Raw genomic sequence first — 17,368 nt, forward strand, 5'->3', positions numbered from 1 at the left:
ATCTCCTGAAATATTTTTAGGTGGAAACAGATGGGTTTTTATCATCGGGAACAGAAATAGCCCTTGACGTATGAACAACTTTTTTTGAAAAAATCCCTAATCCGCGCGGTCACAATTTCTTCTCAAAATCTGACGTTCTGCAATTCTCCCAAAAATGTTGGCAAACTGTTGCAAGTGATCCCCTGAAATGTTTTTCAGTGGAAACAGATGGGTTTTTATCATCGGGAACAGAATTAGTCCTCGACGTCTGAACAACTTTTTTTCAAAAAAATCCCTAAGCCGCGCGGTCACAATTTCTTCTCAAAATCTGACGTTCTGCAATTAACTCAAAAATGTTGGCAAACTGTTGCAAGTGATCCCCTGAAATGTTTTTCGGTGGAAACAGATGGGTTTTTATCATCGGAAACAGAAATAGCCCTAGACATCAGAACAACTTTTTTGGAAAAAATCCCTAAGCCGCGCGGTCACAATTTCTTCTCAAAATCTGACGTTCTGCAATTCACTGAAAAATGTTGGCAAAGTGTTGCAAGTGATCTCCTGAAATATTTTTCGGTGGAAACAGATGGGTTTTTATCATCGGGAACAGAAATAGCCCTTGACGTCTGAACAACTTTTTTTGAAAAAATCCCTAAGCCGCGCGGTCACAATTTCTTCTCAAAATCTGACGTTCTGCAATTCACTCAAAAATGTTGGCAAACTGTTGCAAGTGATCCCCTGAAATGTTTTTCGGTGGAAACAGATGGGTTTTTATCATCGGAAACAGAATTAGCCATTGACGTCTGAACAACTTTTTTTGAAAAAATCCCTAAGCCGCGCGGTCACAATTTCTGCTAAAAATCTGACGTTCTGCAATTCACTCAAAAATGTTGGCAAACTGTTGCAAGTGATCCCCTGAAATGTTTTTCGGTGGAAACAGATGGGTTTTTATCATCGGGAACAGAAATAGCCCTTGACGTCTGAACAACTTTTTTTGAAAAAATCCCTAAGCCGCGCGGTCACAATTTCTTCTCAAAATCTGACGTTCTGCAATTCACTCAAAAATGTTGGCAAACTGTTGCAAGTGATCCCCTGAAATATTTTTAGGTGGAAACAGATGGGTTTTTATCATCGGAAACAGAATTAGCCATTGACGTCTGAACAACTTTTTTTGAAAAAAATCCCTAAGCCGCGCGGTCACAATTACTGCTAAAAATCTGACGTTCTGCAATTCACTCAAAAATGTTGGCAAACTGTTGCAAGTGATCCCCTGAAATGTTTTTTGGTGGAAACAGATGGGTTTTTATCATCGGAAACAGAATTAGCCCTCGACGTCTGAACAACTTTTTTTGAAAAAATCCCTAAGCCGCGCGGTCACAATTTCTTCTCAAAATCTGACGTTCTGCAATTCACTGAAAAATGTTGGCAAAGTGTTGCAAGTGATCTCCTGAAATATTTTTAGGTGGAAACAGATGGGTTTTTATCATCGGGAACAGAAATAGCCCTTGACGTATGAACAACTTTTTTTGAAAAAATCCCTAATCCGCGCGGTCACAATTTCTTCTCAAAATCTGACGTTCTGCAATTCTCCCAAAAATGTTGGCAAACTGTTGCAAGTGATCCCCTGAAATGTTTTTCAGTGGAAACAGATGAGTTTTTATCATTGGAAACAGAATTAGCCCTCGACGTCTGAACAACTTTTTTTGAAAAAATCCCTAAGCCGCGCGGTCACAATTTCTTCTCAAAATCTGACGTTCTGCAATTCACTGAAAAATGTTGGCAAAGTGTTGCAAGTGATCTCCTGAAATGTTTTTCGGTGGAAACAGATGGGTTTTTATCATCGGGAACAGAATTAGTCCTCGACGTCTGAACAACTTTTTTTCAAAAAAATCCCTAAGCCGCGCGGTCACAATTTCTTCTCAAAATCTGACGTTCTGCAATTAACTCAAAAATGTTGGCAAACTGTTGCAAGTGATCCCCTGAAATGTTTTTCGGTGGAAACAGATGGGTTTTTATCATCGGAAACAGAAATAGCCCTAGACGTCAGAACAACTTTTTTGGAAAAAATCCCTAAGCCGTGCGGTCAAAATTTCTGCTCAAAATCTGACGTTCTGCAATTCACAGAAAAGTGTTGGCAAACTGTTGCAAGTGATCCCCTGAAATGTTTTTCGGTGGAAACAGATGGGTTTTTAACATCGGAAACAGAATTAGCCCGCGACGTCTGAACAACTTTTTTTGAAAAAATCCCTAAGCCGCGCGGTCACAATTTCTTCTCAAAATCTGACGTTCTGCAATTCACTGAAAAATGTTGGCAAAGTGTTGCAAGTGATCTCCTGAAATATTTTTCGGTGGAAACAGATGGGTTTTTATCATCGGAAACAGAATTAGCCCTCGACGTCAGAACAACTTTTTTGGAAAAAATCCCTAAGCCGCGCGGTCACAATTTCTTCTCAAAATCTGACGTTCTGCAATTCACTCAAAAATGTTGGCAAACTGTTTCAAGTGATCCCCTGAAATATTTTTAGGTGGAAACAGATGGGTTTTTATAATCGGAAACAGAATTAGCCCTTGACGTCTGAACAACTTTTTTTGAAAAAATCCCTAAGCCGCGCGGTCAAAATTTCTGCTCAAAATCTGACGTTCTGCAATTCACAGAAAAGTGTTGGCAAACTGTTGCAAGTGATCCCCTGAAATGTTTTTCGGTGGAAACAGATGGGTTTTTAACATCGGAAACAGAATTAGCCCGCGACGTCTGAACAACTTTTTTTGAAAAAATCCCTAAGCCGCGCGGTCACAATTTCTTCTCAAAATCTGACGTTCTGCAATTCACTCAAAAATGTTGGCAAACTGTTGCAAGTGATCCCCTGAAATGTTTTTCGGTGGAAACAGATGGGTTTTTATCATCGGAAACAGAATTAGCCCTCGACAACTTTTTTTGAAAAAATCCCTAAGCCGCGCGGTCAAAATTTCTGCTCAAAATCTGACGTTCTGCAATTCACAGAAAAGTGTTGGCAAACTGTTGCAAGTGATCCCCTGAAATGTTTTTCGGTGGAAACAGATGGTTTTTTACATCGGAAACAGAATTAGCCCGCGACGTCTGAACTACTTTTTTTGAAAAAATCCCTAAGCCGCGCGGTCACAATTTCTTCTCAAAATCTGACGTTCTGCAATTCACTCAAAAATGTTGGCAAACTGTTGCAAGTGATCCCCTGAAATGTTTTTCGGTGGAAACAGATGGGTTTTTATCATCGGAAACAGAAATAGCCCTTGACGTCTGAACAACTTTTTTTGAAAAAATCCCTAAGCCGCGCGGTCAAAATTTCTGCTCAAAATCTGACGTTCTGCAATTCACAGAAAAGTGTTGGCAAACTGTTGCAAGTGATCCCCTGAAATGTTTTTCGGTGGAAACAGATGGGTTTTTAACATCGGAAACAGAATTAGCCCGCGACGTCTGAACAACTTTTTTTGAAAAAATCCCTAAGCCGCGCGGTCACAATTTCTTCTCAAAATCTGACGTTCTGCAATTCACTCAAAAATGTTGGCAAACTGTTTCAAGTGATCCCCTGAAATATTTTTAGGTGGAAACAGATGGGTTTTTATAATCGGAAACAGAATTAGCCCTTGACGTCTGAACAACTTTTTTTGAAAAAATCCCTAAGCCGCGCGGTCAAAATTTCTGCTCAAAATCTGACGTTCTGCAATTCACAGAAAAGTGTTGGCAAACTGTTGCAAGTGATCCCCTGAAATGTTTTTCGGTGGAAACAGATGGGTTTTTAACATCGGAAACAGAATTAGCCCGCGACGTCTGAACAACTTTTTTTGAAAAAATCCCTAAGCCGCGCGGTCACAATTTCTTCTCAAAATCTGACGTTCTGCAATTCACTCAAAAATGTTGGCAAACTGTTGCAAGTGATCCCCTGAAATGTTTTTCGGTGGAAACAGATGGGTTTTTATCATCGGAAACAGAATTAGCCCTCGACAACTTTTTTTGAAAAAATCCCTAAGCCGCGCGGTCAAAATTTCTGCTCAAAATCTGACGTTCTGCAATTCACAGAAAAGTGTTGGCAAACTGTTGCAAGTGATCCCCTGAAATGTTTTTCGGTGGAAACAGATGGTTTTTTACATCGGAAACAGAATTAGCCCGCGACGTCTGAACAACTTTTTTTGAAAAAATCCCTAAGCCGCGCGGTCACAATTTCTTCTCAAAATCTGACGTTCTGCAATTCACTCAAAAATGTTGGCAAACTGTTGCAAGTGATCCCCTGAAATGTTTTTCGGTGGAAACAGATGGGTTTTTATCATCGGAAACAGAAATAGCCCTTGACGTCTGAACAACTTTTTTTGAAAAAATCCCTAAGCCGCGCGGTCACAATTTCTTCTCAAAATCTGACGTTCTGCAATTCACTGAAAAATGTTGGCAAAGTGTTGCAAGTGATCTCCTGAAATGTTTTTCGGTGGAAACAGATGGGTTTTTATCATCGGGAACAGAATTAGTCCTCGACGTCTTAAAAACTTTTTTGGAAAAAATCCCTAAGCCGCGCGGTCACAATTTCTTCTCAAAATCGGACGTTCTGCAATTCACTCAAAAATGTTGGCAAACTGTTGCAAGTGATCCCCTGAAATGTTTTTCGGTGGAAACAGATGGGTTTTTATCATCGGAAACAGAATTAGCCCTTGACGTCTGAACAACTTTTTTTGAAAAAATCCCTAAGCCGCGCGGTCACAATTTCTTCTCAAAATCTGACGTTCTGCAATTCACAGAAAAGTGTTGGCAAACTGTTGCAAGTGATCCCCTGAAATGTTTTTCGGTGGAAACAGATGGGTTTTTATCATCGGAAACAGAAATAGCCCTCGACGTCAGAACAACTTTTTTTGAAAAAATCCCTAAGCCGCGCGGTCACAATTTCTTCTCAAAATCTGACGTTCTGCAATTCACAGAAAAGTCTTGGCAAACTGTTGCAAGTGATCCCCTGAAATGTTTTTCGGTGGAAACAGATGGGTTTTTATCATCGGAAACAGAATTAGCCCTCGACGTCTGCACAACTTTTTTTGAAAAAATCCCTAAGCCGTGCGGTCACAATTTCTTCTCAAAATCTGACGTTCTGCAATTCACTCAAAAATGTTGGCAAACTGTTGCAAGTGATCCCCTGAAATGTTTTTCGGTGGAAACAGATGGGTTTTTATCATCGGAAACAGAATTAGCCCTTGACGTCTGAACAACTTTTTTTGAAAAAATCCCTAAGCCGCACGGTCACAATTTCTGCTCAAAATCTGACGTTCTGCAATTCACAGAAAAGTGTTGGCAAACTGTTGCAAGTGATCCCCTGAAATGTTTTTCGGTGGAAACAGATGGGTTTTTAACATCGGAAACAGAATTAGCCCGCGACGTCTGAACAACTTTTTTTGAAAAAATCCCTAAGCCGCGCGGTCATAATTTCTTCTCAAAATCTGACGTTCTGTAATTCACTCAAAAATGTTGGCAAACTGTTGCAAGTGATCCCCTGAAATGTTTTTTGGTGGAAACAGATGGGTTTTTATCATCGGAAACAGAATTAGCCCTCGACGTCTGAACAACTTTTTTTGAAAAAATCCCTAAGCCGCGCGGTCACAATTTCTGCTCAAAATCGGACGTTCTGCAATTCACTCAAAAATGTTGACAAACTGTTGCAAGTGATCCCCTGAAATGTTTTTCGGTGGAAACAGATGGGTTTTTATCATCGGAAACAGAATTAGCCCTTGACGTCTGAACAACTTTTTTTGAAAAAATCCCTAAGCCACACGGTCACAATTTCTGCTCAAAATCTGACGTTCTGCAATTCACAGAAAAGTGTTGGCAAACTGTTGCAAGTGATCCCCTGAAATGTTTTTCGGTGGAAACAGATGGGTTTTTAACGTCGGAAACAGAATTAGCCCGCGACGTCTGAACAACTTTTTTTGAAAAAATCCCTAAGCCGCGCGGTCATAATTTCTTCTCAAAATCTGACGTTCTGTAATTCACTCAAAAATGTTGGCAAACTTTTTCAAGTGATCCCCTGAAATGTTTTTCGGTGGAAACAGATGGGTTTTTATCATCGGAAACAGAATTAGCCCTCGACGTCTGAACAACTTTTTTTGAAAAAATCCCTAAGCCGCGCGGTCACAATTTCTTCTCAAAATCGGACGTTCTGCAATTCACTCAAAAATGTTGGCAAACTGTTGCAAGTGATCCCCTGAAATGTTTTTCGGTGGAAACAGATGGGTTTTTATCATCGGAAACAGAATTAGCGCTTGACGTCTGAACAACTTTTTTTGAAAAAATCCCTAAGCACGGTCACAATTTCTGCTCAAAATCTGATGTTCTGCAATTTACAGAAAAGTGTTGGCAAACTGTTGCAAGTGATCCCCTGAAATGTTTTTTGGTGGAAACAGATGGGTTTTTATCATCGGAAACAGAATTAGCCCTCGACGTCTGAACAACTTTTTTTGAAAAAATCCCTAAGCCGCGCGGTCACAATTTCTTCTCAAAATCGGACGTTCTGCAATTCACTCAAAAATGTTGGCAAACTGTTGCAAGTGATCCCCTGAAATGTTTTTCGGTGGAAACAGATGGGTTTTTATCATCGGAAACAGAATTAGCGCTTGACGTCTGAACAACTTTTTTTGAAAAAATCCCTAAGCACGGTCACAATTTCTGCTCAAAATCTGATGTTCTGCAATTTACAGAAAAGTGTTGGCAAACTGTTGCAAGTGATCCCCTGAAATGTTTTTTGGTGGAAACAGATGGGTTTTTATCATCGGAAACAGAATTAGCCCTCGACGTCTGAACAACTTTTTTTGAAAAAATCCCTAAGCCGCGCGGTCACAATTTCTGCAAAAAATCTGACGTTCTGCAATTCACAGAAAAATGTTGGCAAACTGTTGCAAGTGATCCCCTGAAATGTTTTTCGGTGGAAACAGATGGGTTTTTATCATCGGAAACAGAAATAGCCCTTGACGTCTGAACAACTTTTTTTGAAAAAATCCCTAAGCCGCGCGGTCACAATTTCTTCTCAAAATCTGACGTTTTGCAATTCACTGAAAAATGTTGGCAAAGTGTTGCAAGTGATCTCCTGAAATGTTTTTCGGTGGAAACAGATGGGTTTTTATCATCGGGAACAGAATTAGTCCTCGACGTCTTAAAAACTTTTTTGGAAAAAATCCCTAAGCCGCGCGGTCACAATTTCTTCTCAAAATCGGACGTTCTGCAATTCACTCAAAAATGTTGGCAAACTGTTGCAAGTGATCCCCTGAAATGTTTTTCGGTGGAAACAGATGGGTTTTTATCATCGGAAACAGAATTAGCCCTTGACGTCTGAACAACTTTTTTTGAAAAAATCCCTAAGCCGCGCGGTCACAATTTCTTCTCAAAATCTGACGTTTTGCAATTCACAGAAAAGTGTTGGCAAACTGTTGCAAGTGATCCCCTGAAATGTTTTTCGGTGGAAACAGATGGGTTTTTATCATCGGAAACAGAAATAGCCCTCGACGTCAGAACAACCTTTTTGGAAAAAATCCCTAAGCCGCGCGGTCACAATTTCTGCTCAAAATCTGACGTTCTGCAATTCACTCAAAAATGTTGGCAAACTGTTTCAAGTGATCCCCTGAAATATTTTTAGGTGGAAACAGATGGGTTTTTATCATCGGAAACAGAATTAGCCCTTGACGTCTGAACAACTTTTTTTGAAAAAATCCCTAAGCCGCACGGTCACAATTTCTGCTCAAAATCTGACGTTCTGCAATTCACAGAAAAGTGTTGGCAAACTGTTGCAAGTGATCCCCTGAAATGTTTTTCGGTGGAAACAGATGGGTTTTTAACATCGGAAACAGAATTAGCCCGCGACGTCTGAACAACTTTTTTTGAAAAAATCCCTAAGCCGCGCGGTCATAATTTCTTCTCAAAATCTGACGTTCTGTAATTCACTCAAAAATGTTGGCAAACTGTTGCAAGTGATCCCCTGAAATGTTTTTTGGTGGAAACAGATGGGTTTTTATCATCGGAAACAGAATTAGCCCTCGACGTCTGAACAACTTTTTTTGAAAAAATCCCTAAGCCGCGCGGTCACAATTTCTGCTCAAAATCGGACGTTCTGCAATTCACTCAAAAATGTTGGCAAACTGTTGCAAGTGATCCCCTGAAATGTTTTTCGGTGGAAACAGATGGGTTTTTATCATCGGAAACAGAATTAGCGCTTGACGTCTGAACAACTTTTTTTGAAAAAATCCCTAAGCACGGTCACAATTTCTGCTCAAAATCTGATGTTCTGCAATTCACAGAAAAGTGTTGGCAAACTGTTGCAAGTGATCCCCTGAAATGTTTTTTGGTGGAAACAGATGGGTTTTTATCATCGGAAACAGAATTAGCCCTCGACGTCTGAACAACTTTTTTTGAAAAAATCCCTAAGCCGCGCGGTCACAATTTCTGCAAAAAATCTGACGTTCTGCAATTCACAGAAAAATGTTGGCAAACTGTTGCAAGTGATCCCCTGAAATGTTTTTCGGTGGAAACAGATGGGTTTTTATCATCGGAAACAGAAATAGCCCTTGACGTCTGAACAACTTTTTTTGAAAAAATCCCTAAGCCGCGCGGTCACAATTTCTTCTCAAAATCTGACGTTTTGCAATTCACTGAAAAATGTTGGCAAAGTGTTGCAAGTGATCTCCTGAAATGTTTTTCGGTGGAAACAGATGGGTTTTTATCATCGGTAACAGAATTAGTCCTCGACGTCTTAAAAACTTTTTTGGAAAAAATCCCTAAGCCGCGCGGTCACAATTTCTTCTCAAAATCGGACGTTCTGCAATTCACTCAAAAATGTTGGCAAACTGTTGCAAGTGATCCCCTGAAATGTTTTTCGGTGGAAACAGATGGGTTTTTATCATCGGAAACAGAATTAGCCCTTGACGTCTGAACAACTTTTTTTGAAAAAATCCCTAAGCCGCGCGGTCACAATTTCTTCTCAAAATCTGACGTTCTGCAATTCACAGAAAAGTGTTGGCAAACTGTTGCAAGTGATCCCCTGAAATGTTTTTCGGTGGAAACAGATGGGTTTTTATCATCGGAAACAGAAATAGCCCTCGACGTCAGAACAACTTTTTTGGAAAAAATCCCTAAGCCGCGCGGTCACAATTTCTGCTCAAAATCTGACGTTCTGCAATTCACTCAAAAATGTTGGCAAACTGTTTCAAGTGATCCCCTGAAATATTTTTAGGTGGAAACAGATGGGTTTTTATCATCGGAAACAGAATTAGCCCTCGACGTCTGAACAACTTTTTTTGAAAAAATCCCTAAGCCGCGCGGTCACAATTTCTTCTCAAAATCGGACGTTCTGCAATTCACTCAAAAATGTTGGCAAACTGTTGCAAGTGATCCCCTGAAATGTTTTTCGGTGGAAACAGATGGGTTTTTATCATCGGAAAGAGAATTAGCCCTTGACGTCTGAACAACTTTTTTTGAAAAAATCCCTAAGCCGCACGGTCACAATTTCTGCTCAAAATCTGACGTTCTGCAATTCACAGAAAAGTGTTGGCAAACTGTTGCAAGTGATCCCCTGAAATGTTTTTCGGTGGAAACAGATGGGTTTTTAACATCGGAAACAGAATTAGCCCGCGACGTCTGAACAACTTTTTTTGAAAAAATCCCTAAGCCGCGCGGTCATAATTTCTTCTCAAAATCTGACGTTCTGTAATTCACTCAAAAATGTTGGCAAACTGTTGCAAGTGATCCCCTGAAATGTTTTTTGGTGGAAACAGATGGGTTTTTATCATCGGAAACAGAATTAGCCCTCGACGTCTGAACAACTTTTTTTGAAAAAATCCCTAAGCCGCGCGGTCACAATTTCTGCTCAAAATCGGACGTTCTGCAATTCACTCAAAAATGTTTGCAAACTGTTGCAAGTGATCCCCTGAAATGTTTTTCGGTGGAAACAGATGGGTTTTTATCATCGGAAACAGAATTAGCGCTTGACGTCTGAACAACTTTTTTTGAAAAAATCCCTAAGCACGGTCACAATTTCTGCTCAAAATCTGATGTTCTGCAATTCACAGAAAAGTGTTGGCAAACTGTTGCAAGTGATCCCCTGAAATGTTTTTTGGTGGAAACAGATGGGTTTTTATCATCGGAAACAGAATTAGCCCTCGACGTCTGAACAACTTTTTTTGAAAAAATCCCTAAGCCGCGCGGTCACAATTTCTGCAAAAAATCTGACGTTCTGCAATTCACAGAAAAATGTTGGCAAACTGTTGCAAGTGATCCCCTGAAATGTTTTTCGGTGGAAACTGATGGGTTTTTATCATCGGAAACAGAAATAGCCCTTGACGTCTGAACAACTTTTTTTGAAAAAATCCCTAAGCCGCGCGGTCACAATTTCTTCTCAAAATCTGACGTTTTGCAATTCACTGAAAAATGTTGGCAAAGTGTTGCAAGTGATCTCCTGAAATGTTTTTCGGTGGAAACAGATGGGTTTTTATCATCGGGAACAGAATTAGTCCTCGACGTCTTAAAAACTTTTTTGGAAAAAATCCCTAAGCCGCGCGGTCACAATTTCTTCTCAAAATCGGACGTTCTGCAATTCACTCAAAAATGTTGGCAAACTGTTGCAAGTGATCCCCTGAAATGTTTTTCGGTGGAAACAGATGGGTTTTTATCATCGGAAACAGAATTAGCCCTTGACGTCTGAACAACTTTTTTTGAAAAAATCCCTAAGCCGCGCGGTCACAATTTCTTCTCAAAATCGGACGTTCTGCAATTCACAGAAAAGTGTTGGCAAACTGTTGCAAGTGATCCCCTGAAATGTTTTTCGGTGGAAACAGATGGGTTTTTATCATCGGAAACAGAAATAGCCCTCGACGTCAGAACAACTTTTTTGGAAAAAATCCCTAAGCCGCGCGGTCACAATTTCTGCTCAAAATCTGACGTTCTGCAATTCACTCAAAAATGTTGGCAAACTGTTTCAAGTGATCCCCTGAAATATTTTTAGGTGGAAACAGATGGGTTTTTATCATCGGAAACAGAATTAGCCCTCGACGTCTGAACAACTTTTTTTGAAAAAATCCCTAAGCCGCGCGGTCACAATTTCTTCTCAAAATCGGACGTTCTGCAATTCACTCAAAAATGTTGGCAAACTGTTGCAAGTGATCCCCTGAAATGTTTTTCGGTGGAAACAGATGGGTTTTTATCATCGGAAACAGAATTAGCCCTTGACGTCTGAACAACTTTTTTTGAAAAAATCCCTAAGCCGCACGGTCACAATTTCTGCTCAAAATCTGACGTTCTGCAATTCACAGAAAAGTGTTGGCAAACTGTTGCAAGTGATCCCCTGAAATGTTTTTCGGTGGAAACAGATGGGTTTTTAACATCGGAAACAGAATTAGCCCGCGACGTCTGAACAACTTTTTTTGAAAAAATCCCTAAGCCGCGCGGTCATAATTTCTTCTCAAAATCTGACGTTCTGTAATTCACTCAAAAATGTTGGCAAACTGTTGCAAGTGATCCCCTGAAATGTTTTTTGGTGGAAACAGATGGGTTTTTATCATCGGAAACAGAATTAGCCCTCGACGTCTGAACAACTTTTTTTGAAAAAATCCCTAAGCCGCGCGGTCACAATTTCTGCTCAAAATCGGACGTTCTGCAATTCACTCAAAAATGTTGGCAAACTGTTGCAAGTGATTCCCTGAAATGTTTTTCGGTGGAAACAGATGGGTTTTTATCATCGGAAACAGAATTAGCCCTTGACGTCTGAACAACTTTTTTTGAAAAAATCCCTAAGCCACACGGTCACAATTTCTGCGCAAAATCTGACGTTCTGCAATTCACAGAAAAGTGTTGGCAAACTGTTGCAAGTGATCCCCTGAAATGTTTTTCGGTGGAAACAGATGGGTTTTTAACGTCGGAAACAGAATTAGCCCGCGACGTCTGAACAACTTTTTTTGAAAAAATCCCTAAGCCGCGCGGTCATAATTTCTTCACAAAATCTGACGTTCTGTAATTCACTCAAAAATGTTGGCAAACTGTTGCAAGTGATCCCCTGAAATGTTTTTCGGTGGAAACAGATGGGTTTTTATCATCGGAAACAGAATTAGCCCTTGACGTCTGAACAACTTTTTTTGAAAAAATCCCTAAGCCGCGCGGTCACAATTTCTGCTCAAAATCTGACGTTCTGCAATTCACAGAAAAGTGTTGGCAAACTGTTGCAAGTGATCCCCTGAAATGTTTTTCGGTGGAAACAGATGGGTTTTTATCATCGGAAACAGAAATAGCCCTCGACGTCAGAACAACTTTTTTTGAAAAAATCCCTAAGCCGCGCGGTCACAATTTCTTCTCAAAATCGGACGTTCTGCAATTCACTCAAAAATGTTGGCAAACTGTTGCAAGTGATCCCCTGAAATGTTTTTCGGTGGAAACAGATGGGTTTTTATCATCGGAAACAGAATTAGCGCTTGACGTCTGAACAACTTTTTTTGAAAAAATCCCTAAGCCGCACGGTCACAATTTCTGCTCAAAATCTGATGTTCTGCAATTCACAGAAAAGTGTTGGCAAACTGTTGCAAGTGATCCCCTGACATGTTTTTCGGTGGAAACAGATGGGTTTTTATCATCGGAAACAGAAATAGCCCTTGACGTCTGAACAACTTTTTTTGAAAAAATCCCTAAGCCGCGCGGTCACAATTTCTTCTCAAAATCTGACGTTCTGCAATTCACTGAAAAATGTTGGCAAAGTGTTGCAAGTGATCTCCTGAAATGTTTTTCGGTGGAAACAGATGGGTTTTTATCATCGGGAACAGAATTAGTCCTCGACGTCTAAAAAACTTTTTTGGAAAAAATCCCTAAGCCGCGCGGTCACAATTTCTTCTCAACATCTGACGTTCTGCAATTAACTCAAAAATGTTGGCAAACTGTTGCAAGTGATCCCCTGAAATGTTTTTCGGTGGAAACAGATGGGTTTTTATCATGGGAAACGGAAATAGCCCTCGACGTCAGAACAACTTTTTTGGAAAAAATCCCTAAGCCGCGCGGTCACAATTTCTTCTCAAAATCGGACGTTCTGCAATTCACTCAAAAATGTTGGCAAACTGTTGCAAGTGATCCCCTGAAATGTTTTTCGGTGGAAACAGATGGGTTTTTATCATCGGAAACAGAATTAGCCCTTGACGTCTGAACAACTTTTTTTGAAAAAATCCCTAAGCCGCGCGGTCACAATTTCTTCTCAAAATCTGACGTTCTGCAATTCACAGAAAAGTGTTGGCAAACTGTTGCAAGTGATCCCCTGAAATGTTTTTCGGTGGAAACAGATGGGTTTTTATCATCGGAAACAGAAATAGCCCTCGACGTCAGAACAACTTTTTTGGAAAAAATCCCTAAGCCGCGCGGTCACAATTTCTGCTCAAAATCTGACGTTCTGCAATTCACTCAAAAATGTTGGCAAACTGTTTCATGTGATCCGCTGAAATGTTTTTCGGTGGAAACAGATGGGTTTTTATCATCGGAAACAGAATTAGCCCTCGATGTCTGAACAACTTTTTTTGAAAAAATCCCTAAGCCGCGCGGTCACAATTTCTGCTCAAAATCGGACGTTCTGCAATTCACTCAAAAATGTTGGCAAACTGTTGTAAGTGATCCCCTGAAATGTTTTTCGGTGGAAACAGATGGGTTTTTATCATCGGAAACAGAATTAGCCCTTGACGTCTGAACAACTTTTTTTGAAAAAATCCCTAAGCCGCGCGGTCACAATTTCTGCTCAAAATCTGACGTTCTGCAATTCACAGAAAAGTGTTGGCAAACTGTTGCAAGTGATCCCCTGAAATGTTTTTCGGTGGAAACAGATGGGTTTTTAACATCGGAAACAGAATTAGCCCGCGACGTCTGAACAACTTTTTTTGAAAAAATCCCTAAGCCGCGCGGTCATAATTTCTTCTCAAAATCTGACGTTCTGTAATTCACTCAAAAATGTTGGCAAACTGTTGCAAGTGATCCCCTGAAATGTTTTTCGGTGGAAACAGATGGGTTTTTATCATCGGAAACAGAATTAGCCCTCGACGTCTGAACGACTTTTTTTGAAAAAATCCCTAAGCCGCGCGGTCACAATTTCTTCTCAAAATCTGACGTTCTGCAATTCACTGAAAAATGTTGGCAAAGTGTTGCAAGTGATCTCCTGAAATATTTTTCGGTGGAAACAGATGGGTTTTTATCATCGGAAACAGAATTAGCCCTTGACGTCTGAACAACTTTTTTTGAAAAAATCCCTAAGCCGCGCGGTCACAATTTCTGCTCAAAATCTGACGTTCTGCAATTCACAGAAAAGTGTTGGCAAACTGTTGCAAGTGATCCCCTGAAATGTTTTTCGGTGGAAACAGATGGGTTTTTATCATCGGAAACAGAAATAGCCCTCGAAGTCAGAACAACTTTATTTGAAAAAATCCCTAAGCCGCGCGGTCACAATTTCTTCTCAAAATCGGACGTTCTGCAATTCACTCAAAAATGTTGGCAAACTGTTGCAAGTGATCCCCTGAAATGTTTTTCGGTGGAAACAGATGGGTTTTTATCATCGGAAACAGAATTAGCCCTTGACGTCTGAACAACTTTTTTTGAAAAAATCCCTAAGCCGCGCGGTCACAATTTCTGCTCAAAATCTGACGTTCTGCAATTCACAGAAAAGTGTTGGCAAACTGTTGCAAGTGATCCCCTGAAATGTTTTTCGGTGGAAACAGATGGGTTTTTATCATTGGAAACAGAAATAGCCCTCGACGTCAGAACAACTTTTTTGGAAAAAATCCCTAAGCCGCACGGTCACAATTTCTGCTCAAAATCTGATGTTCTGCAATTCACAGAAAAGTGTTGGCAAACTGTTGCAAGTGATCCCCTGAAATGTTTTTCGGTGGAAACAGATGGGTTTTTATCATCGGAAACAGAATTAGCCCTCGACGTCTGAACAACTTTTTTTGAAAAAATCCCTAAGCCGCGCGGTCACAATTTCTTCTCAAAATCTGACGTTCTGCAATTCACTGAAAAATGTTGGCAAAGTGTTTCAAGTGATCCCCTGAAATATTTTTCGGTGGAAACAGATGGGTTTTTATCATCGGAAACAGAATTAGCCCTCGACATCAGAACAACTTTTTTGGAAAAAATCCCTAGGCCGCGCGGTTACAATTTCTGCTCAAAATCTGACGTTCTGCAATTCACTCAAAAATGTTGGCAAACTGTTTCAAGTGATCCCCTGAAATATTTTTAGGTGGAAACAGATGGGTTTTTATCATCGGAAACAGAATTAGCCCTCGACGTCTGAACAACTTTTTTGGAAAAATCCCTAAGGCGCGCGGTCACAATTTCTTCTCAAAATCGGACGTTCTGCAATTCACTCAAAAATGTTGGCAAACTGTTGCAAGTGATCCCCTGAAATGTTTTTCGGTGGAAACAGATGGGTTTTTATCATCGGAAACAGAATTAGCCCTTGACGTCTGAACAACTTTTTTTGAAAAAATCCCTAAGCCGCGCGGTCACAATTTCTGCTCAAAATCTGACGTTCTGCAATTCACAGAAAAGTGTTGGCAAACTGTTGCAAGTGATCCCCTGAAATGTTTTTCGGTGGAAACAGATGGGTTTTTATCATCGGAAACAGAAATAGCCCTCGACGTCAGAACAACTTTTTTGGAAAAAATCCCTAAGCCGCACGGTCACAATTTCTGCTCAAAATCTGATGTTCTGCAATTCACAGAAAAGTGTTGGCAAACTGTTGCAAGTGATCCCCTGAAATGTTTTTCGGTGGAAACAGATGGGTTTTTATCATCGGAAACAGAATTAGCCCTCGACGTCTGAACAACTTTTTTTGAAAAAATCCCTAAGCCGCGCGGTCACAATTTCTTCTCAAAATCTGACGTTCTGCAATTCACTGAAAAATGTTGGCAAAGTGTTTCAAGTGATCCCCTGAAATATTTTTCGGTGGAAACAGATGGGTTTTTATCATCGGAAACAGAATTAGCCCTTGACGTCTGAACAACTTTTTTTGAAAAAATCCCTAAGCCGCGCGGTCACAATTTCTGCTCAAAATCTGACGTTCTGCAATTCACAGAAAAGTGTTGGCAAACTGTTGCAAGTGATCCCCTGAAATGTTTTTCGGTGGAAACAGATGGGTTTTTATCATCGGAAACAGAATTAGCCCTCGACGTCTGAACAACTTTTTTTGAAAAAATCCCTAAGCCGCGCGGTCACAATTTCTTCTCAAAATCGGACGTTCTGCAATTCACTCAAAAATGTTGGCAAACTGTTGCAAGTGATCCCCTGAAATGTTTTTCGGTGGAAACAGATGGGTTTTTATCATCGGAAACAGAATTAGCCCTTGACGTCTGAACAACTTTTTTTGAAAAAATCCCTAAGCCGCACGGTCACAATTTCTGCTCAAAATCTGACGATCTGCAATTCACAGAAAAGTGTTTGCAAACTGTTGCAAGTGATCCCCTGAAATGTTTTTCGGTGGAAACAGATGGGTTTTTATCATCGGAAACAGAATTAGCCCTCGACGTCTGAACAACTTTTTTTGAAAAAATCCCTAAGCCGCGCGGTCACAATTTCTTCTCAAAATCGGACGTTCTGCAATTCACTCAAAAATGTTGGCAAACTGTTGCAAGTGATCCCCTGAAATGTTTTTCGGTGGAAACAGATGGGTTTTTATCATCGGAAACAGAATTAGCCCTTGACGTCTGAACAACTTTTTTTGAAAAAATCCCTAAGCCGCACGGTCACAATTTCTGCTCAAAATCTGACGATCTGCAATTCACAGAAAAGTGTTTGCAAACTGTTGCAAGTGATCCCCTGAAATGTTTTTCGGTGGAAACAGATGGGTTTTTAACATCGGAAACAGAATTAGCCCGCGACGTCTGAACAACCTTTTTTTGAAAAAATCCCTAAGCCGCGCGGTCATAATTTCTTCTCAAAATCTGACGTTCTGCAATTCACTCAAAAATGTTGGCAAACTGTTGCAAGTGATCCCCTGAAATGTTTTTCGGTGGAAACAGATGGGTTTTTATCATCGGAAACAGAATTAGCCCTCGACGTCTGAACAACTTTTTTTGAAAAAATCCCTAAGCCACGCGGTCACAATTTCTTCTCAAAATCTGACGTTCTGCAATTCACTGAAAAATGTTGGCAAAGTGTTTCAAGTGATCCCCTGAAATATTTTTCGGTGGAAACAGATGGGTTTTTATCATCGGAAACAGAATTAGCCCTTGACGTCTGAACAACTTTTTTTGAAAAAATCCCTAAGCCGCGCGGTCACAATTTCTGCTCAAAATCTGACGTTCTGCAATACACAGAAAAGTGTTGGCAAACTGTTTCAAGTGATCCCCTGAAATATTTTTAGGTGGAAACAGATGGGTTTTTATCATCGGA

Source organism: Podarcis vaucheri (assembly GCF_965113315.1).
Source record: "Podarcis vaucheri genome assembly, chromosome: 2".
Taxonomy (NCBI): Eukaryota; Metazoa; Chordata; class Lepidosauria; order Squamata; family Lacertidae; genus Podarcis; species Podarcis vaucheri.